Below are 27,390 nucleotides of genomic sequence, written 5' to 3'. Positions count from 1 at the left end.
TTTAATATCCGAAATGAAGATGGGAGGGAGGCACTGGACAGAAAAGCTAGCTGACATTCCAAATATATCATCGCTATTTCATGACAGGACAATAAATATTTAGGTTGAACAATATGAAAGTGTCCTTCTTATAGATCCAAACCATCAAATGGTGAAAAACGTCCGGATCTGCAGCCTCATGGGTCCTACAGAATACTGAGGAAAGATTTCCTGACTTGGATAGCCCAACACAGAGGGCGCTTAAACAGAAAAATGGATAGCATGGTATTTATGTGTCAAGATGAGGTAGGAGAAGTTAAATTATATATTATTGTTCGAGGACACACAAGACCTAGGAGCTGAGCACTGTGTGATTCTGTAATGAGTCTGTGCCATATACTGAAATTATATATTCATGATTATGGACCGTTTCAAAATGGTAGCAAAATTACCACTATCCTACTTCTCTCCTACTTTTCAGAAAGTTTACTTTCCTATGAGTGCCTTCTTTTTATTAAGAATCTGAAGTGTTTCTCAGTCTTATATTCTCTTGACTTTACTAATTAGCCTTCTATTATTGATAGTTCCATTTTCCTTCTTACTGAAAGGTATCATTTCTTTTTTCTCTCTTACTCACTGTCATTCTAGTAGTGTCCATACCTGGCAATAACCTGAATGCATTGCACAGGCATTTTTGCTAATCAAATAATCTATCTTGGAAATGTACAGTAACAAAGGAAATAATTGAATGGCCACTAAAGAACTATTTGTGTCTGAGTATTATAAAAAGAATGCACAAATTTTTCTAGAATCAAGGTAGTAAGAAAATGTTTTTTCCTCTAGTGATTGAATAGAAGAGACTTTACCCTTGATTGGCTACTAAACAAACAAACAAAGAATCCTGGAAGAGAATCTGTAATCGCAGCACCCTCTGAAAAGTCACTGGACTAACTGCTTTAGCAACTGTCATTAATGTGCAATTACTGGCATTGACCGAAAGAGGGCAATTAAATCCTACAATGAGATAATGAGAGTAACGTGTAGTAAGACATCAGTTGTGATTGGTGGGTAGTGCATTTAACAGTTAAATATACTTAAATAATGTATAGGTGACTGCATGGTTGCAGCATATTGGTAACTAGATACATAACCAATTCAACTAGAAATCAGCTAATGAGTAGCTGTTTAAATATTTAAAATATAGCTCTTATTTAGATCCTTTGTTTTGATCACCGTCTTTGTGGGGAGAGCCTGCTGATCACAATGAAAATATATTAAAGCCAAATCTTCTGATATCCATTGCCATTTCTTTCAGCTGGATTAAGTCCCCAACTCCAGGACAAACCCAAGTGTTTGGCCTCCTGCATTAATGTGCTTTTTATCTAGCAGAGCAGAAAGTGTAAGCTTCACAGCAGGCCTCAGAGTCTGAGTGTAAATGAAGTCTCTTTCTTTCCACTCCAATTATACTAGAGTTGTTGACTTTTGCAAAAACAGAAGCAGTGAAATGCAGCCGATGTTTAGCGGCAAGACAAAATGAGTGCAGTTGGTACTTGATGTCCAAGCAAAGTTTACTGAAGTGTCAAGATTGTCACATACCTTCTGATAAACTGAGCCTCCAAATTCTGCCCCATTATTGTTATTAGTGTGTAGCTGGAAGTCCCCCATCTGGTAGCCCACTGCAGAGTTATTCCTTGTCAGCTTTGAGGTGGCACTACCAGTGGTCATCTGGTACCCAGCAAGCCAGCCCTCGTAACCAAAGACAGCTGAAGCATAGATTGCAGGTCCAGCAAAATCAAAATTAACATCACAAGCAAGGTTTATGCACTCCCTCTTGCAAGAAGACTTGATTTTACCACTTTTGTTTCCTGCGATTGGTAAGAAGGTAGTACCAAATATTAGTTTCAAACCTTGACAAAGCTGGTCCAATTGTGATTTCTGTTCCCAGAGTATCATCAGTGTCTCATTTTTCTGGGAAAGTCACACCATACTCACACTGTTTATATTTGGTCTCCAAGACTTCAAAAGCTTTTCCAGTGTCTGTATTAAATGAACCAGATGTGGAGAATCCCACAGCACTGAGTGACTTTGTTCTCACATCCAGTTTTACCAACCCCAAACCAAATCCTTTGTTAAAAATATCTCTGGCAGCTTTGCCCAGGTTAACATGTGATGAAGAAATGCACACTGGCCACATGCAGGTCTGCCCATAGGTCGCCACGGTGAGGCCACAGTAAGAGGTGATCTGGTGGTCTCCTAAGGAGGGCCACGCCACCACCCCACTCTCAGCTGAGGCTGCTCAGCCTGCTCACAGTCAGGCCGCAGCTGCTGTGAAGTGAAATCTCTTTCTTCAATAATAAGTTAACCTTAGCTTATTCTAATTTTTTTACTTAACAAACTTTTTCCTTTTTTTGTTAACTTTTATTTTAGGTTCAGTGGGTACATGTGCAGGTTTGTTACATGGGTAAATTGCAAGTCGCCGGGTTTGGTGTACAAATGATTTTGTAACCCAGGTATGAGCACCGTACCCAATAGGCAGTTTTTCCATCCTCACTCTCTCCCAACCTCCACTCTCAAGTAGGCCTCAGTGTCTTTTGTTCCACTGTGCCTCCCTGCATACTAAATGTTTACCTCCTACTTATAAGCGAGAACATGTGGTATTTGGTTCTCTGTCCCTACATTGGTTCACTTAGGATAATGGCCTCCAGCTCCATCCATGTTGCTGCAAAGAACATGATTTTATTTTTTTATGGCTGTGTAGTAATTCATGGTGTATATGTACCACATTTTCTTTATCCATTCCACCGTTGATGGGCATCTAGGTTGATTCCATGTCTCTGCCATTGTGAATAGTACTGCAATGAACATGCATGTGCATGTGCCTTTTTGGTAGAACAATTTATATTCCTTTGGGTATATACTCAGTGATGAGATTGCTAGGTTGAATGGTAGTTTTTTTGTTTTTTTTTTTTTACTTTAAGTTCTGGGGTACATGTGCAGAACGTGCAGTTTTGTTACATAGGTATACACGTGCCATGGTTGTTTGCTGCACCCATCAACCCGTCACCTGCATTAGGTATTTCTCCTAATGCTATCCCTCCCCCTAGCCCCCTACCCCCTGACAGGCCCTAGTGTGTGATGTTCCCCACCCTGTGTCCATGTGTTCTCATTGTTCATTTCCCACTTATGAGTGAGAACATGCGGTGTTTGGTTTTCTGTTATTGTGAGAGTTTGCTGAAATGATGGTTTCCAGCTTCATCCATGTCCCTGCAAAGGACATGAACTCATCCTTTTTTTATGGCTGCATAGTATTCCATGGTGTATATGTGCCACATTTTCTTTATCCAGTCTATCATTGATGGACATTTGGGTTGGTTCCAAGGTAGTTCTGTCTTAAGCGCTTTGAGAAATCTCCAAACTACTTCACTTTTTTGTATTAACGCACGGCTTACCACACAAATGTATTGTACAGCTATACAAAAATATTTTCTTTCTTTATATCTTTATTATAAGTTTTTTCTATTTAAATTTTTTTTTACTTTTTAAATAGCTTTGTTAAAAACTAAGACACAAACACATACATTAGCGGAGGCCTACACAGGGTCAGGATCATCAATATCACTTTTCTACTTCCTCATCTTGTCCCACTGGTAGGTCTTCAGGGGCAATAACACGCATGAAGCTGTCCTCTCCTGTGATAACAATGCCTTGTTCTGGAAAACCTCCTGAAGGGCCTGCCCGAGACTGTTTTACAATTAACAAATTTTTTAATAGGTAAGTATAAAGAATGTACTCTAAAATAACAATAAAAAGTATAATGGCCAGGCATGGTGCCTCATGCCTCCCAGCACTTTGGGAGGCCGAGGCGGGTGGATCACCTGTGGTCAGGAGTTTGAGACCATCCTGGCCAACATGATGAAACCCGTCTCTACTAAAAATACAAAAAACTAGCCGGGCATGGTGGTACATGCCTGTAAATCCCAGCTACTCCGGAGGCTGTGGCGGAAGAATCGCTGGAACCCAGGAGGCGGAGGTTGCAGTGAGCCGAGATCACACCATTGCACTGCGCCTGGGTGACGAGTGAAACTCCATCTCAAAAAAAAAAAGTATAGTATATTAAATACATAAAACAATAACAGAGGCACATATTATCATCAGGTATTATGTATCATACATAACCGTATGTGCTATAGTTTTTACATGACTGGCAGTGAAGTAGATTTGTTTACACCAGCATCACCACGAACACGTGAGTAATGAGTAATGTGTTGTGCTGTGATGTTATGACAGCTATGATGTCCCTAGAGATAGGATGTCACTAGGAATTTTTCACCTTCATTATAATCTTATGGATATAATTACAGCATATATGTGATCCATTGTTAACCGAAACATCATTATGCAATGCATGACTGTACGTATCTCTTCTACTGGTTCTGCTTCTCTGGTTGAAACTTGACTGATACAATACACAAATACCAATTGTCCCTCCTGGGGTTCTTCGATGGATTTTAGGAGATCCTACACAGAGATACATCCCTGAGGAATTTCTGCACTGCATCATTCCCTGATACAGATAAGACGCTCTCTGGGAGGCCTCTTGTGACTTTACCTTAGCTCTCAACTTCTAGCGAAGCATCCAACATGGCTTCTTCCTTGTAGGATCTCCCACCGATAGGGAGTCCTCTTGGATAAAGCCCTTTGTAGAGGATGCAAACCCACATCTGCTGCTTCTGGGATGAGGGGAGCTCATATACCCACTCACCAAATAGTGAAGCTGAGCCTTGAAGCCACCCCACCTTACCCTGTCATCAGGAGCAACTTCTGCTAACTTCTCACCACTGGGCCTCTCTAAACAATAGTCACACAAAAGTGTCTTTGTCCTCTTCAGTAAGGGACATAGGTCAGGTTCTTCCAAACACTTTTTTGTTCTCCATGCTGTCTCAAATTTACAAGCTCCCATAGCTGAGCAAGCATAGAGCCAAGGAGTAAGACTCTGTCCACCTTCAGCAAGCAGTGCCCAATTTCTCCGAAGTGTCCTCTTGTTTCACCTCTCACTTGGAATCAGGGTGGGAGGGGAAATACCCCAGTAATCCTTTTTTTTTTTTTTAAAGAGTCTCATTCTGTCACCCTAGCTGGAGTGTAGTGGTATGATTGTAGCTCATTGTAGCCTCTATCACCCAGGCTCAAGCGATCCTCTCACCTAAGCCTCCGTAGTAGCTGGGACTACAGATATAAACCACCATGCCCAGCTAATTCTTTTATTTTTTTATTTTTATTAGAGATGATGACTTTCTACCTTCCCCAGGCCGGTCTTGAACTCCTAAGCTCAAGCGATCTTCCCGCCTTGGCCTCCCAAAGTGCTGTGGTTACAAATGTAAGCCACCACACCCAGACCCCAGCAATCTTTTGATTCACAAATTCTTTCAAGGAATTTGTCTCTGCAATCAGGTAATCACCGGCAGGTTCTTCCTGCCCTCTGCACAGGCAAAATCAATTCACTGAGACTATGGCATAGCAGTAAAGAAAGAGTTTGATTGACAGGAGGCTAACTCATGTAGTAGAACCAGAAATATCACTCAAATCAGTCTCCCTGAAGGCTCAAAGTTTTGGGGGTTTTAAAGGATAGTTGGTGGTCAGAGGGCTAGAGAATGGGGAATATTGATTGATTGGGGTAAAATCATAGGAGTGTGGAAAACAGTCTTCATGCACTGAGTTGTCCTCTGGGTAGGGCCACAGAACTGATTGACTCATGAGTTGCAGGTCTGACCCGAGTCAGCTGGTCATGAGAAATATAACAGTCTGAAAAAAAATCTCAAAAGGCCAATCTTGGGTTCTATGTTAGTCGACGTTATCTACAGGAGTAATTGGGGAAGTGACAAATCCTGTGACCTCCAGAACAATGGCTGGTTATCATTTCACTCTGCCTACATTTTAGCAGAATTCAGGCCCCTCTCATAATCCTAACTTGTGGCCTTTCATTAGTTTTACAGAGGTGGTTTAGTTTTAGGAAAGGGCTATTGTCATCTTTGCTTTAAGGTTAAAGTATAAATTAAGTGCCTCCCGAAGTTAGTTCGGCCTACACTGAGGAATCACTGAAGACATCTTGTAGCTTAGAAGCAAAATGGAATCAACTGTGTCAGTTTTCTCTTACTGTCATAATTTTGCAAAGGTGGTTTCAATCAGTCTCTATCTTTTCCTGATATGGGCTGTTGGTAATTGTCCTTAGACCAGTTTGGAAAGTCCTGTAGGGTATGCTAAGAACTCTCTTTGGAATATAGGATTTCTTAACACCTATTGTTCTCAGCTTTAGATTTTAGCCAAAATTCTGAGTCAACCAAAAAAATCTCTTTCTAATATTTTATTATACTCAACACTGAGTAGCTTTTTGCACCCTCAAAAAAATGAATTAATCATAGGTGAGCTTCTGTGATGGTTAATTTTACGTGTCAGCTTAACAGGGCCATGAAATATCCAGATATCTGGTTAAGTGTTACTGCTGCGTGGGTCTGTTCAGGTGTTTCCACTAGAGATTAGTATTTAAATTAGTGGACTGAGTAGATTCTCCCCCAGAAGGAACCAACACTGCCAGCACCTTGACTTTGGGCCTCCAGAACTGTCAGACAATACATTTCCGCTGGCTTTAGCCACCAAGTTTATGGTACTTCGTCAGGGCAGCACTAGGAAATTAATACAGGTCAGACAAACTCAACCAATTGTCAGCCAGAAAATATTTAAATTTACCTTTAGCCTGGAAGCCCTTGCTTTGAGTTGTCCCACCTTTCTGAGCGAAACCAATGTACTTCTTAAGTGTGTTTGACTGATGTCTCATGCCTCCCTGAAATATATAAAACTAAGCTGTGCCCCAACCACCTTGGGCACATGTTCCCAGGACTTCCTGAAGGCTGGGTCATGGGCCATGGTCACTCATATTTAGCTCAGAATAAATCTCTTCAAATATTTTACAGAGTTTGACTCTTTTTATTGACAGTATTTTGGTGCCCAAATACATGGGGCCTCAGAGAAGACTCAGGACCCTGAAAGAGTTGCCTGAAACCAGAGCTAAGGTATCAGCAGTGGCCCATTGAAGTCCCATCGAGTTCAAGCTTCTCCCCCGGTGGAACGGGTAAGTCCTCCTGAGCCCCGGACCTCCCTTTGGTTGACGGTCCTTGATTTATTCTGAGCTGGTTTTCTCCTAGGAAACTGTTGTTTAAGGATCCTAATTCTAATTCAGAGATGCATTCTAAAGGGAATTCTGTATTGCTTTTTCTCCTAAAATTTATCTTGATTCTGAGGAACTGAACTGTTGTTTTCATAGCTAAATGAGAGACTGAGTTTTTCAGCTCTGAAGAGAAAGGGCATTTGCCCCTCCCAGCCGAAAGGTGCCCCCGGGTGACCAGGGGCCTCACAGGAGTGTCTGAGGGGTTGAGCCCTTGCCACGTGCAGCAGCCCTGCAGGGAAATCCCCAACAAAAATTAATTCTAAAATGTTAAAATTAATTTCTGCCCACAGTCTCATGCTGTTGCAAGGTACGCCTCCACAATTTGACCATTCTCTCACTACCCCCTGCCGGGAGATCCTATCTGATGTGCTCACTGCAATCCCTGTTAATTGAAAACAGGTTGCCCTATCTTATCAACCTTTACACAGAATATCCCCACTCCTCTTTGCCTTAACTACAAGCCAACTGTTTCTTAAAAATTATGTCCTCTCAAAATGAGGCTATTAAGTTGCAAGGAGAGTGGAAGTATGGAAGAGAGGAAGTCAGCATTTTTGTTATTGTTGTTTTCCTTGCTGACTCCAGACCATTGTTTCTTTTTTTTTTTTTTTTTTGTACTTTAAGTTTTAGGGTACATGTGCACAATGTGCAGGTTTGTTACATATGTATCCATGTGCCATGTTGGTGTGCTGCACCCAGTAACTCGTCATTTAGCATTAGGTGTATCTCCTAATGCTGTCCCTCCCCCCTCTCCCCACCCCACAACAGTCCCCGGAGTGTGATGTTCCCCTTCCTGTGTCCATGTGTTCTCATTGTTCAATTCCCACCTATGAGTGAGAACATGTGGTGTTTGGTTTTTTGTCCTTGCAATAGTTTCATCCGTGTCCCTACAAAGAACATGAACTCATCATTTTTTATGGCTGCATAGTATTCCATGGTGTATATGAGCCACATTTTCTTAATCCAGTCTATCGTTGTTGGACATTTGGGTTGGTTCCAAGTCTTTGCTATTGTGAATAGTGCTGCAATAAACATACATGTGCATGTGTCTTTATAGCAGCATGATTTATAGTCCTTTGGGTATATACCCAGTAATGGGATGGCTGGGTCAAATGGTATTTCTAGTTCTAGATCCCTGAGGAATCACCACACTGACTTCCACAATGGTTGAACTAGTTTACAGTCCCACCAACAGTGTCAAAGTGTTCCTATTTCTCCAAATCCTCTCCAGCACCTGTTGTTTCCTGATGTTTTAATGATGGCCATTCTAACTGGTGTGAGATGGTATCTCATTGTGGTTTTGATTTGCATTTCTCTGATGGCCAGTGATGATGAGCATTTTTTCATGTGTCTTTTGGCTGCATAAATGTCTTCATTTGAGAAGTGTCTATTCATATCCTTCGCCCACTTTTTGATGGAGTTGTTTGTTTTTTTCTTGTAAATTTGTTTGAGTTCATTGTAGATTCTGGATATTAGCCCTTTGTCAGATGAGTAGGTTGCGAAAATTTTCTCCCATTTTGTAGGTTGCCTGTTCACTCTGATGGTAGTTTCTTTTGCTGTGCAGAAGCTCTTTAGTTTAATTAGATCTCATTTGTCAATTTTGGCTTTTGTTGCCATTGCTTTTGGTGTTTTAGACACGAAGTCCTTGCCCATGCCTATGTCCTGAATGGTAATGCCTAGGTTTTCTTCTAGGGTTTTCATGGTTTTAGGTCTAACATTTAAGTCTTTAATCCATCTTGAATTAATTTTTGTATAAGGTGTAAGGAAGGGATCCAGTTTCAGCTTTCTACATATGGCTAGCCAGTTTTCCCAGCACCATTTATTAAATAGGGAATCCTTTCCCCATTGCTTGTTTTTGTCAGGTTTGTCAAAGATCAGATAGTTGTAGATATGCGGCATTATTTCTGAGGGCTCTGTTGTGTTCCATTGGTCTATATCTCTGTTTTGGTACCAGTACCATGCTGTTTTGGTTACTGTAGCCTTGTAGTATAGTTTGCAGTCAGGTAGCGTGATGCCTCCAGCTTTGTTCTTTTGGGTTAGGATTGACTTCGCGATGCGGGCTCTTTTTTGGTTCCATATGGACTTTAAAGTAGTTTTTTCCAATTCTGTGAAGAAAGTCATTGGTAGCTTGATGGGGATGGCATTGAATCTATAAATTACCTTGGGCAGTATGGCCATTTTCACAATATTGATTCTTCCAACCCATGAGCATGGAATGTTCTTCCATTTGTTTGTATCCTCTTTTATTTCATTGAGCAGTGGTTTGTAGTTCTCCTTGAAGAGGTCCTTCACATCCCTTGTAAGTTGGATTCCTAGGTATTTTATTCTCTTTGAAGCAATTGTGAATGGGAGTTCACTCATGATTTGGCTCTCTGTTTGTCTGTGATTGGTGTACAAGAATGCTTGTGGTTTTTGTACATTGATTTTGTATCCTGAGACTTTGCTGAAGTTGCTTATCACCTTAAGGAGATTTTGGGTTGAGACAATGGGGTTTTCTAGATATACAATCATGTCATCTGCAAACAGGGACAATTTGACTTCCTCTTTTCCTAATTGAATACCCTTTATTTCCTTCTCCTGCCTAATTGCCCTGGCCAGAACTTCCAACACTATGTTGAATAGGAGTGGTGAGAGAGGGCATCCCTGCCTTCTGCCAGTTTTCAAAGGGACTGCTTCCAGTTTTTGTCCATTCAGTATGATATTGGCTGTGGGTTTGTCAGAGATAGCTCTTATTATTTTGAGATACGTCCCATCAATACCTAATTTATTGAGAGTTTTTAGTATGAAGCGCTCCAGCCTCGCTGCTGCCTTGCAGTTTAATCTCAGACTGCTGTGCTAGCAATCAGCGAGACTCTGTGGGCGTAGGACCCTCCGAGCCAGATGCGGGATATAATCTCCTGGTGTGCTGTTTTTTAAGCCTGTCGGAAAAGCGCAGTATTAGGGTGGGAGTGACCCGATTTTCCAGGTGCCGTCTGTCACCCCTTTCTTTGACTAGGAAAGGGAACTCCCTGACCCCTTGTGCTTCCCGAGTGAGGCAATGCCTCGCCCTGCTTCGGCTCGTGCACAGTGCGCTGCAGCCACTGTCCTGCGCCCACTGTCTGGCACTCCCTAGTGAGATGAACCCAGTACCTCAGATGGAAATGCAGAAATCACCCGTCTTCTGTGTTGCTCACACTGGGAGCTGTAGACCGGAGCTGTTCCTATTCGGCCATCTTGGCTCCCCAGACCATTGTTTCTTATCATGTAAAAATAGTTCCTTTAGGCTGGGCACAGTGGCTCATGCCTGTAATCCCAGCACTTTGGGAGGCCAAGGTGGGCGGATCACAAGGTCAGGAGTTCGAGACCAGTCTGGCCAGCATAGTGAAACCCCGTCTCTACTAAAAATACAAAAAATTAGCCAGGTGTGGTGGTGGGCCGCTGTAATCCCAGCTACTTGGGATGCTGAGGCAGGAGAATCATGTGAACCCGGGAGGTGGAGGTTGCAGTGAGCCAAGATCTCGCCATTGCACTCAAGCCCGGGCAACAGTGCGAGACTCCATGTCAAAAAGAAAAAAAATGGTTCCTTTAATGGGTAGTGATAATGGCTGCACAACATGGTGAATGTAATTAATGTCACTGAATTATACACTTGAAAATGGTTAAAGTGATAAACTTTATATTATGTACACTTTATCATAATAAAAACAATACCCCCAAAAAATAGCTTATTTGAGGCACATGTCACCTGCCCACCCCATCCACTACCCCTTCTCATCACTTTCATCTTCAAATCTTTTTCTTCCCTCTCAATGATCCAAGACTTTGCCCAGAACTCAGTCTGTCTTCTCTTTTCCAAGTTAGATATCATAACTGCAAAAATTAATTAAAGATCAAAATGTGAAACCAAATAATAAAGCCAGCTTAAGAGAGGGCCAGGCACAGTGGCTCACACCTGTAATCTCAGCACTTTGGGAGGCCAAGGCAGGTGGATCACCTGAGGTCAGGAGCTCAGGATCAGCCTGGCCAATACGGCGAAACCCTGTCTCTACTAAAAATACAAAAATTAGGGTGTGGTGGCGCATGCCTGTAATCCCAGCTACTCGGGAGGCCAAAGCATGAGAATCGCTTGAACCCGGGAGGCAGAGGTTGCAGTGAGCTGAGATCATGCCACCGTGCTCCCGCCTGGGCAACAGAGTGAGACTGTCTCAAATAAATAAGTTAATTAATTAAAAATGCAAACTTATTAGAAAAAAATTTTGGGAAAATACGAGTAAAATCCCAAGCAGGCAATTCTAGGTGGAATGCCAAAATCCACAATAAGGGGGAAAAATGACAGTTTTGACTTTATTAAAACTTAAAATGAGGAGGCGGGATTGGGGAGATATTTGTCAAAATATGCAAAATTTCAGTTGGAGAGGAGGAGTAAGTTCAAGAGGTCTAGTGTGCAACAAGGTGACTGTAGTTAATAACAGTGCATTCAGGCCAGGGGCCCCAGATCCCAGCACTTTGGGAGGCCAAGGCAGATGGATCACTTGAGGTCAGGAGTTCAAGACCAGCCTGGCCAACATGGTGAAACCCTGTCTCTACTAAAAATACAAAAATTAGCCAGGCCTGCTGGCACACGCCTGTAATCCCAGCTACTTGGGAGGCTGAAGCAGGAGAATCACTTGAATCCGGGAGGCAGAGGTTGCAGCGAGCCGAGCTTGCACCATGGCACTCCAGCCTGGGCAACGAGAGTGAAACTCCAACTAAAATAAATAAAAATAAATAAAAAATTTAAAAACACACACACAATGTATTGTATTCTTGAAAATTGCTAAGAAAATAGATTTTACCTTTCTGCCCTTGGACACCACCGAGGAAGCATCATTAAAGTCTCTCTTCTACCTGCCGTCATGTCTAAGTCTGAGTCTCCTAAAGAGCCTGACCAGCTGAGGAAGCTCTTCATTGGAGGGTTGAGCTTTGAAACAACCAATGAGAGCCTGAAGAGCCATTGTGAGCAATGGGGAATGTTCACGGACTGTACGGTAATAACAGACCCAAACACCAAGCACTCCAGGGGCTTTGGGTTTGTCACATATGCCACTGTGGAGGAGGTGGATGCAGCCATGAATGCAAGGCCACACAAGTGGATGGAAGAGTTGTGGAATCAAAGAGAGCTTTCTCAAGAGAAAATTCTCAAAGACCAGGTGCCCACTTAACTGTGAAAAAGATGTTTGTTGATGGCATTAAAGAAGACACGGAGGCTGGGTATGGTGGCTCACGCCTGTAATCCCAGCACTTTGGGGGGCCAAGGCGGGTGGATCATGAGGCCAAGAGATCGAAACCATCCTGGCCAAAATGGTGAAATCCTGTCTCTACTAAAAATACAAAAATTAACCGGGCATGGTGGCACGTGCCTGTAGTCCAAGCTACTCGGGAGGCTGAGGCAGGAGAATCACTTGAACCCAGGAGGCGGAGGTTGCAGTGAGCCAAGATTGCGCCATTGCAATCCAGCCTAGGTGACAGAGCCAGACTCTGTCTCAGAAAAAATAAAGAAGAAGACACTGAAGAACATCACCTAAGAGATAATTTTGAACAGTTTGGAAAAATTGAAGTGATTGAAATCATGACTGACCAAGGCAGTGGCAAGAAAAGGGACTTTGCCTTTGTAACCTTTGACAACCATGACTCCGTGGATAAGACTGTCATTCAGAAATACCATACTGTGAATGACCACAACCGTGAAGTTAGGAAAGCGCTGTCAAAGCAAGAGATGGCTAGTGCTTCATCTAGCCAAAGAGGTCGAAGTGGTTCTGGAAACTTTGGTAGTGGTCGTGGAGGTGGTTTCGGTGGGACTGACAACTTTGGTAGCGGAGAAAACTTCATGGTCATGGTGGCTTTGGTGGCAGCTGCGGTTGCGGTGGATATGGTGGCAGTGGGGATGGCTATAATGGATTTGGTAATGATGGAAGCAATTTTGGACGTGGTGGAAGCTACAATGATTTTGGCAATTACAACAATCAGTTTTCAAATTTTGGACCCATGAAGGGAGGAATCTTCGGAGTCAGAAGCTCTGGCCCCTATGGTGGTGGAGGCCAATACTTTGCCAAACCACGAAACCAAGATGCCTGTGGTGGTTCTAGTAGCAGCAGTAGCTATGGCAGTGGCAGAAGATTTTAATTAGGAACCAAAGCTTAGCAGGAGAGGAGAGCCAGAGAAGTGACAGGGAAGCTACAGGTAACAACAGATTTGTGAACTCAGCCAAGCACAGTGGTGGCAAGGCCTAGCTGCTACAAAGAAGAAATGTTTTACACAAATACTCATGTGTATAGGCAAAAAAACTTGAGGACTGTGTTTGTGACTAATCGTATAACAGGTTATTTTAGTTTCTGTTCTGTGGAAAGTATAAAGCATTCCAACAAAGGGTTTTAATGTACATTTTTTTTTGCACCCATGCTGTTGATTGCTAAATGGAATAGTCTGATCGTGACGCTGAATAAACGTCTCTTTTAAAAAAGAAAAAGAAAATAGATTTTAAGCGTTCTCACCCCACACACACAAATATGTGAGGTAATGCATATGTTAATTAGCTCATTTACCCATTCTACAATGTATATATATTTCAAAACAACATGTTTTACGTTGTAAGGTATACAATTTTTATTTGTCAATTAAAAAACAAAGCCAGCCACAGTGATGCACACCTGTGGTCCCAGCTACTCAGGAGGTTGAGGCAGGAGCATTACTTGAGCACAAGAGGTCGAGGCTACAGTGAGCCATGATCACACCACTGCACTCCAGCCTGGGCAAAAAAGTGAGCACCTCTCTCTAAAATACACAGACACACACACAATTTTTTAAAAACCTAAAATGCATGAATAGAAAGAAAAAAACACTCCATAATGTTTTAAGAAAACAAAAAATATAAAATATTTGCAACACATATGACTGACAAATAAGCAGGCAGCATGTGCCTCAAAGAGTGCCTACATATTGATAAGAAAAAAGACAAAAAAAAAGAAAAAAATCCTGATAGAGTGAATAGCCAAAGGATATAAACATGTAACTCAGAAGAAATACAAATAACTAACTCACTTGAGAAGATGCTCAAAGCCACTAGTAGTGTGGAAAGCACAAACGATGACAAAGCTATAACATCCCTCTTCCCCCACAAAAGCAGTAATAATAATAATTGGCCAGAATTTAAAACATTGAGGATACATGGAGCTGAGAAGGACCTAGGACTAGTACCCTCATCTGTTTCCAGGGGGAATAAAATTGCTTCAGTCTTTTTGAAAAGTAATCCAGTGGTATCTATTAACATTTTTGTTTTGGCATACATTTTTGGCTCATGCTTTCAAAACATGAGAAAACAGAATACATGTATAAAAATGTTCACCGTGGTGTTTTATTTCATCTCCTACACTATTATTCCCAAATCTTTTGCTATACATGTCCCTCACTTCAGAGACCCTATTATTTGGGTTTCTTGGCTACTTCTGGCTACTTCTCTTTTCTGACACCTTTTCTCTTCCCCTGAAACCATTCTGTAACATCCTCTCCCTCCATCCTTCTTGCTATTTGATTTCTCTGTTATTATGACTAATCCCATGTGGGCTGCTGCCAGAAATCATGCAATAGTACAGATTGAAATCACTGAAAATATATGGCCCCCTGCCTCCCCCAAGCTCACAGGGCTGCCCAGCAATGTTGTGTCTCTAGGCAGATGCCTCTCTTTCCCCTTCGTGATTATTCAAAAATTCTGCTGTCCATAGACCCCCAAACCTATTATTTCCTCTCTCCTTCTTGGTACATGACCTTGTCTTTGATTTCACTGAGAAAATGAAGTTCACCAGGCAAGAATAGTTTACTTCCCTATCACTTGTAATAAACCCATCAGAATCCTCACCCATCTTTCCTTCTTCCATGGGGAAGGGGCACTCTTTCTACCCAAGGTTACTTCTTCCAGTTGTCCAGTCAGCTTCATATTCATCCACTGACTCAAGAATCTTGGTCTATAAAGCATCCACTCTCACATGCATATTTTTTGGGGTTTTTTTTTTTTTTTTGAGATGAAGTCTCACTCTGTCATCCAGGCTGGAGTGCAATCGCACGATCTCGGCTCACTGCAAACTCCACCTCCTGGGTTCAAGTGATTCTCGTACCTCACTCTCCTGAGTAGCTGGGACTACAGGCATGTGCTACCATGCCCAGCTAATTTTTGTATTTTTAGTAGAGACAGGGTTTCACCAGGTTGGCCAGACTGATCTCAAACTCCTGGCCTCAAGTGATCTGGCTGCCTTGGCCTCCCAAAGTGCTGAGATTACAGGCATGAACCACTGCACCCGGCCACACCCACATGCATTTTTAGTGTCTCCCTTTCAACATAATTTTGTTACCTCAAGTTACAAAATGTGATACTCTCTTCTACCTGTATTTTAAGATATATTGACCCGACATATGACTCTACTTAGATATTATCTTTCCTTCCTGTCTTAACCAAACTGCGAACCATCTAAACTCATTGTTTCCACTTCCTTACCTTGTATTATCAGCCTGCTGAAATTTCACCTGTCACCACCACACCAGTGATATGACCTTCATATTGCCATTTCCATTGAATACTCTCCTCTCATTATGTTACTTTACAACTCTTTGGCATTTTGTTCTCATGAGTGCTCCCTCCCCCTTGAAAACCACTTCCTCTTTAGCTTTTATCACATCATTTTTATGCTCTTTCCTCTGTGCCACGAGTTTTCTTCCCTCCTTTTTATGTTCTTTCCTCTGTGCCACGAGTTTTCTTCCCTCCTCTTTATTTCCTTTCCCTTCTCAGTGCTAATATAGAAATAAAGACTTTACTATCACCAAAACTTTGCCATGTGAGAGCATTACTAGCAAGGGAAAGACGTGTATTATAGATGTTCCAATGTGAAGAATCTGAAAGACCTCCTTCTAAGTAAAAACCCCTCGTTATCCTTCAAAAATGGAACCAGAAGTGAAGTCATCATAATCATGAAGAGTCTGGGGTTCACTTTGTCTCTGCCTTGTGAGGGTATAAAGAAATAGGCACCCAAATTTATACATCGCTGGAGAGTTTAAATTGGTGGGGTCATTTAAAGCTGTCTTATAAAATTTAAAATGCATATTGCCATTAACTCGGTGATTTCCCCCAATATATTCACACATATGCAAAATGTATGAAAAGAACATTTATCTAATATCTGTAGTAAAACCCACAGGACCAAGAACAGATAAAACAATTTTTAAAAAGAAAAACAAAGTTGGAGGACTATACTACCCTATAGTCTTACTTATAGACTTACTATAAAATTACAATGGGGTAGAAGTGACAGGATAGATTATTTTAAAAAAGAACAGAAGAGAATGCAGAAATAAATCCATGTGTTGGCCAGGCACGGTGGCTCACACCTGTAATCCCAGCACCTTGGGAGGCTGAGACAAGCGGATCACCTGAGGTCAGGAGTTTGAGACCAGCCTGGCCAACATAGTGAACCCTCGTCTCTACTAAAAATACAAAAATTAGCCAGGCATGGTGGTGCACACCTGTGATCTCAGCTACCCAGGAGGCTGAGGCAGGAGAATCGCTTGAACCCAGGAGAAGGAGGTTGCAGTAAGCTGAGATCACGCCACTGCACTCCAGCCTGGGCAACAGAGTGAGACTCTGGCTCGAAAAAAAAAAAAAAATCCTTGTGTTCATGAACAATTGCTTTTCGATATAGGTGCCAAAAGAATTCAATGGAAAAAGGATATTTATTTCAATAAATGATTCTAAAATAATTGGGCATTTATAAGAAAAAAAAAAACCTCAACCCATACCTCTCACCATGTATCAAAGTTATATAAAAACAGGCTGGATGCACCGAGGCAGGCGGATCACAAGGTCGGGAGATCAAGACCATCCTGGCTAACATGGTGAAACTCCGTCTCTACTAAAAGTACAAAAAATTAGCTGGGCGTGGTGGTGGGCGCCTGCAGTCTCAGCTACTTGGGAGGCTGAGGCAGGAGAATGGCGTGAACCAGGGAGGCAGAGCTTGCAGTGAGCAGAGATCACGCCACTGCACTCCATCCTGGGCGACAGAGAGAGACTCCGTCTCAAAAAACAAACAAACAAAAAAAAAAAACAACAACAGGCTGGATGCTGTGGCTCATGCCTGTAATCCCAGCAGCCCAGGAGACCAAGGCTGGAGGATCACTTAAGGCCAGGAGATCAACACAAGTCTGAGCAACATGGTGAAAACCCATCTCTACAATTTTTTTTTTTTACTTGGCCAGGCATGGTGGCATTCACCTGTGGTTCCAGCTAGCTGTGAGGCTGAGACAAGAGGATTTTGAGCCCAGGAGTTTCAGACTACAGTGAACTATGATGGTGCCACTGCATTCCAGCCTGGGTGACAGAGCAAGACCATCTCTTTAAAAAAAGAAAAAAAAAGTTAAATAGAAATACATTACCAACCTAAATGTAAAACCTAAAACTATAAAATTTCTAGAAGAAATCATTAAGGCAACCTTTGTGGTCTTGGCCTAGGCAAGGATTTCCTTAACAACATACAGAAAGAGGAAGCGATGATGTAAAAGATTGAATAGGAAAAGAAAATCAAAATCTGTTTCTCCCACACTATAGTCTCACAACAGAATGCTTTTGTGACCAAACGGGTAGGGATTTTTCCCCACACGCCAAGCAAGCAATCGATTCTGCAGTGAATTCTCCAGAGGTCACCAGCTGAGTGTCCTCTAACTCAATTCAATTCCGATACTGTCTACCTGCAGATAGCATCAGATCCCACAGGGTCAGGGCTCAGCCCCCCAAGACTGTCTCCCACTTCCAATGCCAGTCACAAGCACAGGATGTGGCCTGAGTTTCTGACTGATTGGCTTTAAATCTGGGTATCCCTGACACCCTCCTCAGGTCCAATTTGCTGGACGGCTCACAGAACTCGGGAAAAGGCTTAACATTTACTCATTTATTTTAAAGAATATCACAAAGGATATAGATGAATGGCCAGATGGAAGAGATGCATGGGGTAAGGCATGTGAGAAGGGGCACAGATTTTCCAGGCCCCACACAGGTGCACTACCTGCGAGAAACCACCGCCCGTTCAGCTGTCCAGAAGCTCTTGGAACCAGTTCTTCTGGGTTTTTATGGAAGCTTCATTACATAGGCATAATTGATTACATCATTGGCCATCATTGATGGCCAAATATATACAGTCATGCACACATAACAATGTTTCTGTCAACAATGAACCATCTATACACTGTGCTCCCATAAGACTGTAATGGAGTTGAAAAATTTCTATTGCCTCATGATTCCATGAAGTCACAGCTCAAGGCACTGCATAAACACTCAGGTATTTGTGGTGAGGCAGGTGCAAACAAACTCACTGTGCTGCCAGTCATGTAAAAGTATAGCACATACAATTATGTACAGTACATGATACTTGATAATGATAATAAACAACTGTTACTGTTTATGTATTTAGTATACTTTTGTTTTTTTAGAGATGGGGTCTGGCTATGTTGCCCAGACTGGAATGTGGTGGCTATTCACAAGCACAATCATATCACTCAACAACTTCAACCTCCTGGGCCCAAGGGATCCTTCCATCTCAGCCTCCCAAGTAGCCAGGATTACAGGCACATGCCATGGCACCCGGCTATTTCTTATATTTTAAATCATTATTTTAGAGTCTATTCCTTCTACTTATTAAGAAAAAAATAGTTAACTGTAAAACAGCCTCAGGCAGGTCCTTTAGGAGGTGTTGCAGAAGAAGGCATTGTTATCATAGCAGGTGTCAGCTCCATGCCTTACTTCCGAAGAAGGCGTTCCAGTGGGACAAGATGTGGAGGGGCAAGACAGTGATACTGATGATCCTGACCCTGTGTAGCCCTAGGCTAATGTGCATGCTTATGTCTTGTTTTTTATAACAAAAAGTTTAAAAATTTTAAAAATAGTTTTAAAATAGAAAAACGCTTATAGAATAAGGATATAAAGAAAAATATTTTGTACAACTGCACAATGTGTTTGTATTTTAAGCTAAGTGTATCACAAAAAGAGTAAAAAAAAAAAAAAAAAATTAGCTGGGCATGGTGGCATGCGCCTGTAGGCCCAGCTACTCAGGAGGCTGAGGCAGGAGAATCGCTTGAACCCAGGAGGCGGAGGTTGCAGTCAGCTGAGATCATGCCACTGCACTCCAGCCTAGGTGACGAAGCAAGACTGTGTCTCAAAAAAAAAAAAAAGAGTAAAAAAGTTTTTAAAAATGTAAATGTAAGAGTTTATAAAGTAAACAAGTTACAGTGAGCTAAGGTTATTTCATTATTTCATTTACTGTAGCTTAAACATACAATATTTATAAAGTCTACAGTAATGTGGAGTAATGTCCTAGGCCTTTACGTTAACTTACCGATTGGTCATTCGGGGCAACTTCCAGTCTGCAAGCTCCATTCATGGTAAGTGTCATATACCAGTGTACCATTTTTTATCTTTTATACTGTAATCTGCAAGCTCCATTCATGGCGTCATATGCAGGTGTACCATTTTTTATCTTTTATACTGTATTTTGCTGTATTGTTTCTATGTTTGGATGTGTTTAAATACATAAATACTTGCCATTGTGTTACAATTGTCCACAGTATTTAGTACAGTAACTTGCTGTGCAGGTTTGTAGCCTAGGAGCAATCGGCTGTCCCATATAGCCCAGGTATGTAGTAGGCTCTTCCATCTAGGTTTGCATAAGTACATTCTATGATGTTTCCACAACGATGAATTTGCCTAACAATGCATTTCTCAGAAGGCGTCCTTGTCGTCAACTAATACATAACTATACATCTGACTATACAACTAACTATACAACTAATAACTAACTATACAACTAATACATAACTATACATATGGTAGATGTATACATAACTATACATCTACCATATGATCCAGCCATGCCACTTTCTAGGTATTTAGCCAAGAAAAAAGAAAGACTATGTCCATTCAAAGATTCGTATCCAAGTGTTCATAACAGCTTTATTTTTAATAGCCAAAAGCTGGAAACAACTTAAATGTCCCTCAAAGAGTAAATGGATAAATTAATTGTGGTAAATCCACACAGTAGAATATTAGCAATAAAAAAGAGTAAAGTATTGATGCATACAACAACATGGATGAATCTCAGAATAATTATGCTGAGTGAAAGAAGCCAGAAAAAAAAGCACATACTATATGATTCTATAAAACTCTATGTACTGTAAAACTCTAGAAGATGCTGTGTGATATATAGTGACAGAAAGTAGATTGGGAATTCCTGGGGTAATGAGTGTTGAGGGACAGGGAGGAAAGAGAGAGGAATTACAAAAAGTCATGTGGAAACTTTTGTGAGAAATTGATATATTCATTCTGCTGATTGTGGTGATGATTTCATGGATATATATACCTATCAAAACTTATCAAATTTTACTCTTTAAATATATCCCACTTATTGTATGTCAATTGTACCTCAATCAAGTTATTTTTTAAAGGAAGAAGTGCCAGGCACTGTGGTTCATGCCTATAATCCCAGGGACTCAGGAGGCCAAGGCAGGAGGATCACTTGAGCCCAGGAGTTCAAGGCCTGGGCAACACAGCAAGACCCCATCCCTAAAATAATAAAATATATATGTATATATTTTAAGAAAGAATGATTAAGAATCTGTCACAGTAACCTAGGTGAACAACAATAGTGGCTTGGAAAGAGTTGAAAAGTGGGAATGGAGGAAAAGAGTGAGATTTAGAATACACTTTGGTAATAGTGACAAGAAAGTTTTCTGCTGCAGTAAGTAAAAAAGGAAGGGCCGGGCACGGTGGCTTACACCTATAATCCCAGCACTTTGGGACGCCAAGGCAAGAGGATTGTGTGAGCCCAGGAGTTCCAGACCAGCCTAGGCAACAGAGTGAGACCCCCATCTCTATTTGTGTTTTCTTTTTAAAGGAAGAAATCAGAAATTTCTTCGGTTTCGTATTTAAACAACTGAGTAGATGGTAGAGCCATTTCCTGAGGTGGGGAAGATGGGAGTAGGAACACATAGAAGAGAATATATTCATCCTAGCATTGTTTGTGACAGTGAGGAATAAAGGCAAGCTAGAGTCCTTCACTGAGAGAATGAACAAGCTAGGGTCCTTCATTAAGACAATGAAAAATAAAAGCTGGAGACTGCAGCTGCTGAAAGGATGCAACACGTGCACACAGAGCAAGTGAACAGAGCTCAACTCATGACGCCAGCAGCAAAGGTGAAACAGTGAGGTAGAGCATAAAAATCATTTAATTAAATATGAAACAAATGAAGAAAACTACATATTTTTATAAGGATAAACATGTACACAAATATATCGAACACCAAAGTATGTTCCTGTGAAGGAAAGGTGAATGGAAGTGGGGAAAACAGAATGTGAGAGAGACACATATGAACTGATCAAGACAGCGATGCACAGATTCTGATTAACTAATCACTGTACCTGAGATCCAAAAAAAATTTATTAAAGTACAATGAAATAACAAAAAAAAAGAAATGAACGAGTCTAAGCTTTTACTACATTACAAGGATTATACAGTCTTGTTATTTCCACTTTTCCTATAGAAACCTCAGATACCATATAGCTGTGGTCCCTACGGAGTTTCTTCTCCTCTCTGGATTTCCTTCATTTAATTTTTTTTTTTTTTTTTTTGTGAGACAGGGTCTCACTCTGCCACTCAGGCTGAAGTGCAGTGGTGCAATCTCGACTCACTGCAACCTCCACCTCCCAGGTTCAACCAATCCTACCACCTCAGCCCCCCAAGTAGCTGGGATTAAAGGTGTGCACACCCACACCTGGCTAATTTTTGTATTTTAGTAGAGACAGGGTTTCACCACGTTGGCCAGGCTGGTCTCAAACTCCTGATATCAAATGATCTGCCTGTCTTGGCCTCCCAAAGTGCAGGGATTACAGGCGTGAGCCACCATGCCTGGCCAAAAAAAAAAATTGTTTTTAATTTGTATGGATACATAGTAGTTGTGTATGTGTATAGGGTACATGAGATATTTTGATACTGGCATACAACGCATAATGATCACATCAGGGTAAATCGGGTATCCATCATCTCAAGCATCTATCATTGCCTTGTGTTACAAACATTCCAATTATACATTTAGTTATTTTTAAATGTATAATAAATTATTGTTGACTGTAATCATCTTGTTGTGCTATCAAATACTGGATCTTATTCATTCTGTCTAACTCTATCTTTACACCCATTAATCATCCCCACTTCCCACTCCCCCTACACACTACCCTTCCCAGCTTCAGGCAGCCATCATTTGACTCTCTATATCCATGAATTCCATTGTTTTAATTTTTAGCACCCACAACTTTGAGTGGAAACACACAAAGTATGTCTTTTGGTGCCTGACTTAATTCATTTAACATAATGTCCCCTAGTTCCATCCATGTCGTTACGTATGACAGGATCTCTCTTTTTTTTTTTTTTTTTTTTTTTTGAGATGGAGTCTCGCTCTGTTGCCCAGGCTGGAGTGCAGTGGCATGATCTCGGCCCACTGCAACCTCCATCTCCCGGGTTCAAGTGATTCTTCTGCCTCAGCCTCCCAAGTAGCTGGAACTACAGGCGCATGCCACCAGGCTCATTTAATTTTTTTGTATTGTTAGTAGAGATGGGGTTTCACCATGTTGGCCACAATGGTCTTGATATCCTGACCTTGTGATCCTCCCTCCTCAGCCTCCCAAAGTGCCAGGATTACAGGCATGAGCCACTGCGCCCAGCCAGGATCTCATTCTTTTTATGGCTGAGTAGTACTCCCTCATGTATATGTACCACATTTTTCTTTATCCATTCTTCTATTCATTGACAGATTGCTGACAAATCTTGGCTATTGTGAATAGTGCTACAATAAACCTGGGAGTGCAGATATCTCTTTAATATACTGATTTCATTTCTTTTGTGTATATACTTAGCAGTGGTATTGCTGGATCATATGATAGTTCTATTTTCAGTTTTTTGAGGAAACTCCATATTGTTGTCCACAGTGGTTGTACTAATTTACACTCCAACCAATAGTGTGTGAGGGTTCCCTTTTCTCCACATCCTTGCCATCATTTGTCATTGCCTATCTTTTGGATAAAATCCATTTTAACTGGGGTGAGACAATATTGTAGTTTTGATTTGCATTTCTCTGATGATCAGTGATGTTGAGTACCTTTTCATATACCTGTTTACCATTTCAATGTCTTCTTTTAAAAAATGTCTACTCAGATCCTTTGCCCATTTTTAAATTGTATTATTAGATTTTTTTCCTGTTGAGTTGTTTGAGCTCCTTATATATTCTTGTTATTAATCCCTTGTCAGATGGATAGTTTGCAAATGTTTTCTCCCATTCCATAGGTTATCTCTTCACTTTGTTAATTGTTTCCTTTGCTGGGCAAAAGTTTTTAACTGGATGCTATCCTATTTATTCATTTGTGCTTTGGTTGCCTGTGCTTGTGGGGTATTACTCAAGAAATCTTTGCTCAGACCAATGTCCTAGAGAGTTTCCTCAATGTTTTCTTTTAGTAGTTTCATAATTTGAAGTCTTATATTTAAGCTGTTAATACAATTTTATTTAATTTTTGTATATGAAGAGAGAGGAGGGTCTAGTTTCTCTCTTTCTTTCTTTTTTTCTTTCTTTCTTTCTTTTTTTAAATAGAGATGAAGTCTCACTATGTTGCCCAGGCTGGTCTCAAACTCCTGAGCTCAAATGATCCTCCCACCTCAGCCTCAGAAAGGTCTAGTTTCATTCTTCTGCATATGAATATCCAGTTTTCTCAGCAATATTTATTGAAGAAACTGTCCTTTCCCCAGTGTTTATTCTTCACACCTTTCTTGAAAATGAGTTTGCTGTAAATGTATGGATTTACTTGTGAGTTCTCTATTCTGTTCCATTGGTCTATGTATCTGTTTTTAATGCCAGTGCCATGCTGTTCTAGTTACTATAACTCTGTAATATAATTTGAAGTCAGGTAATATGATTCCTCTAGTTTTATTTTTGTTTTTGTTTTTGCTCAGGATGGCTTTGGCTATTCTGGGTTTGTGGTTCCATATAAATTTTAGGATTACTTTTTCTATTTCTGTGAAGAATGTCATTGGTATTTTGATAGGAATTGTATTAAATCTGATCTGATGCGTTAGGTACTATAGACATTTTAACAGTGTTGATTTTTCCAATCCATAAACATGGAATATCTTTCTACTGTTTTTGTGTTCTCTTCAATTTCTTGCATCAATGTCTTATAGTATTCACTGTATGGTTTTCACTTCTTTTGTTAATTCTTAGTTATTTTATTTTATTTGTAGATATTATAAATAGGATTACTTTCTTGATTTCTTTTTCAGATTGTTCACTGTTGGCATATAGAAATGCTACTGATTTTTTGTAGGTTGATTTTGTATCCTGCAACTTCACTGAATTTGTTCATCAGTTTTAATAGTTTTTTAGTGAACTCTTTAGGTTTTTGCAAATATAATATCACATCATCTACAAACAAGAATGATTTGACTTCTTCCTTTCCAATGTGAATGCCCTTCATTCCTTTCTCTTGTCTGATTGCTCTAGCTAGGACATCCAGTAGTATATTGAATAACGGTGGTGAAAATGGGCATCCTTGTCATGTTCCAGATCTTAGAGGAGACAATTTCAGGTTTTCCCCATTACGTATAATACTAGCTGTGGGTCTGTCTCATATACGGCTTTTATTGTGTTGAGGTATGTCTTTGTATACCCAATTTTTTACTGTTTTTATCATGAAATGATGTTGAATTTTATCAAATGCTTTTTCAGCATCAGTTGAAATAATCATATGGTTGTTGTCCTTCATTCTGTTGATATGATGTATCACAATGATTGATATGTGCATGTTGAACCATCCTTGCATCCCTGGGATAAATCCCATTTTGTCATAATGAATGATCTTTTTAATGTGTTGTTGAACCCAGTTTGCCAATATTTTGTAGGAAATTTTTGCATCAATGTCTATCAGGGATATTGACATTTGGATTTGTTTGTTTGGGATTTTTTCTCTTTTTTTTTTTTTTTTGAGATGGAGTTTCACTCTTGTTGCCCTGGCTGGAGTGCAATGGCATGATCTCGGCTCACTGCAACCTCCACCTCCCGGGTTCAAGCGATTCTCCTGTCTCAGCTTCCCGAGTAGCTGGGATTACAGATGCCCACCACCACGCCTGGCTAATTTTTGTATTTTTAGTAGAGACAAGGTTTCACCATGTTGGTCAGGCTGGTCTTGAACTCCTGACCTTGTGATCTGCCCGCCTTGGCCTTCCTGTTTGAAATTTTTTAAAATGTGTCTTTGGTTTTATATCAGGGTAATACTGGCCTCACAGAATGAGTTTGGAAGCATTCCCTCCTCTTCTATTTTTTAAAATAGTTTGAGGGCTGGGCACAGTGCTTTGCGCCTGTAATCCCAGCACTTTGGGAGGCTGAGACAGGTGGATCACTTGCAGTCAAGAGTTCAAGACCAGTCTGGCCAACATAGTGAAACCCCATCTCTACTAAAAATGAAAAAATTAGCCAGGTGTGGTGACACACACCTGTAATCTGAGCTACACAGGAGGCTGAGGCATGAGGAATCACTTGAACCCAGGAGGCAGAGGTTGCAGTGGGCCGAGATGGTGCCACTGCACTCCAGCCTGGGCAACAAAGCAAGATACTGTCTCAAAATAAAATAAAATGAAATAATTTGAGTAGGATTGGTATTAGTTCTTCTCTAAATGTTTGGGAAATTTCAGCAGTGAAGCCACTGGGTCCTGGGCTTTATTTTCCTGGGAGACATTTTGTTACAGCTTCAACCTCATTACTTGTTATTGGTCTGCTCAAGTTTTGAATTTCTTCACGGTTCAATCTTGGTAGGTTGTATCTGTCTAGGAATTTATCCATTTCTTCTAGGTTTTTCAATTTATTGGCATATAGTTGCTTGCAGTAGCCTCTAATCATCCTTTGAATTTCTGCTGTATTGGTTGTAATGTCTCCTTTTTTTATCTCTGATTTTACTCATTTGGATCGTCTCTCTTTTTTTCTTATGTAGTATGGCTAAAGGTTTGCTGATTCTATCTTTTCAAAAAACCAACTTGTGGTTTCATTGACCTTTTGTATCTTTTTTCATGTCAATTTCATTTACTTCTCCTCTGATCTTTATTATTTCTTTTTTTCCTACTAATTTTGGGTTTGATTTGCTCTTGCTTTTCTAGTTGTTTAAGATGCATTGTTAAGTTGTTTATTTGAGGCATTTTTACTTTTTTATGTAGGTGGTTTTAGGTATAAACTTTCCTCTTAGTACTGCTTTCACTGTATCCCATAGATTTTGGTATTATGTTTCCATTATCATTTATTTTCAGAAGTTTTTTAACTCCCTTCTTAATTTCTTCATTGGCTCACCTGTCATTCAGTAACGTACTGTTTAATTTCCATGTGTTTATATAGTTTTCAAAGTTCCTCTTGTTACTGACTTCTAGTTTTTTTCCATTGTAGTCAGAGAAGATACTTGACATGATTTCAATTTTTTTGAACTTTTAAAGACTTGTTTTGTGGCCAAACATATGATCTATCCTTGAGAATGATCCATATGCTGAGGAGAAGAATGCATATTCTGCAGCCATTGGATGAAATGTTCTGCAAATATCTATTAGGTCCACTTGGTCTATAGGACAGATTAAGTCTGATGTTTCTTTGTTGATGTTCTGTCTGGATGATACGTCTAATGTTGAGAGTGGGGTGTTGAAATCTTCAGCTATTATGCATTGGGGTCTCTTTCTTTAGCTCTGATATTTGCTTTATATATCTGGGTGCTCCAGTGTCAGGTGCATATTTATTTACAATTACTTGTTATATCCTCTTGCTGAATTGACATCTTTATCATAAGGTCAAAGAGACCTTGTCCCTTTTTATAGTTTTTGTCTTGAAATCTATTTTGTCTGATGTAAATATAGCTGGTCCTGCCCTTTTTTGGTCTCCATTGGCATGGAACATCTTTTTCCGTCCCTTTATTTTCAGTCTGCGTGTGTTTTTATAAGTGAAATGTGTTTCCTGTAGGTGACAGATCATTGGGTCTTGTGTTTTTATCCATTAAGCCACTCTATGTCTTTTGATTGGAGAGTTTAGTTCACTTACATTCAATATTGTTATTGATAAAACATACTCCTGCCATTTTGTTA

General features: G+C 40.6%; 2 pseudogenes; one reads left to right on the top strand and one right to left on the bottom strand.

The window, feature by feature from the left end:
• Positions 1–1,299: 1,299 nt before the first annotated feature.
• LOC116472178 (voltage-dependent anion-selective channel protein 2-like) lies at positions 1,300–12,071 on the bottom strand (annotated as a pseudogene).
• Positions 12,070–13,336, top strand: LOC116472650 (heterogeneous nuclear ribonucleoprotein A1-like; annotated as a pseudogene).
• Positions 13,337–27,390: the final 14,054 nt, after the last annotated feature.

Source organism: Hylobates moloch, unplaced genomic scaffold (genome assembly GCF_009828535.3).
Source record: "Hylobates moloch isolate HMO894 unplaced genomic scaffold, HMol_V3 SCAFFOLD_8, whole genome shotgun sequence".
Classification (NCBI taxonomy): domain Eukaryota; kingdom Metazoa; phylum Chordata; class Mammalia; order Primates; family Hylobatidae; genus Hylobates; species Hylobates moloch.
This window is presented reverse-complemented; position numbering and strand designations above follow the sequence as displayed.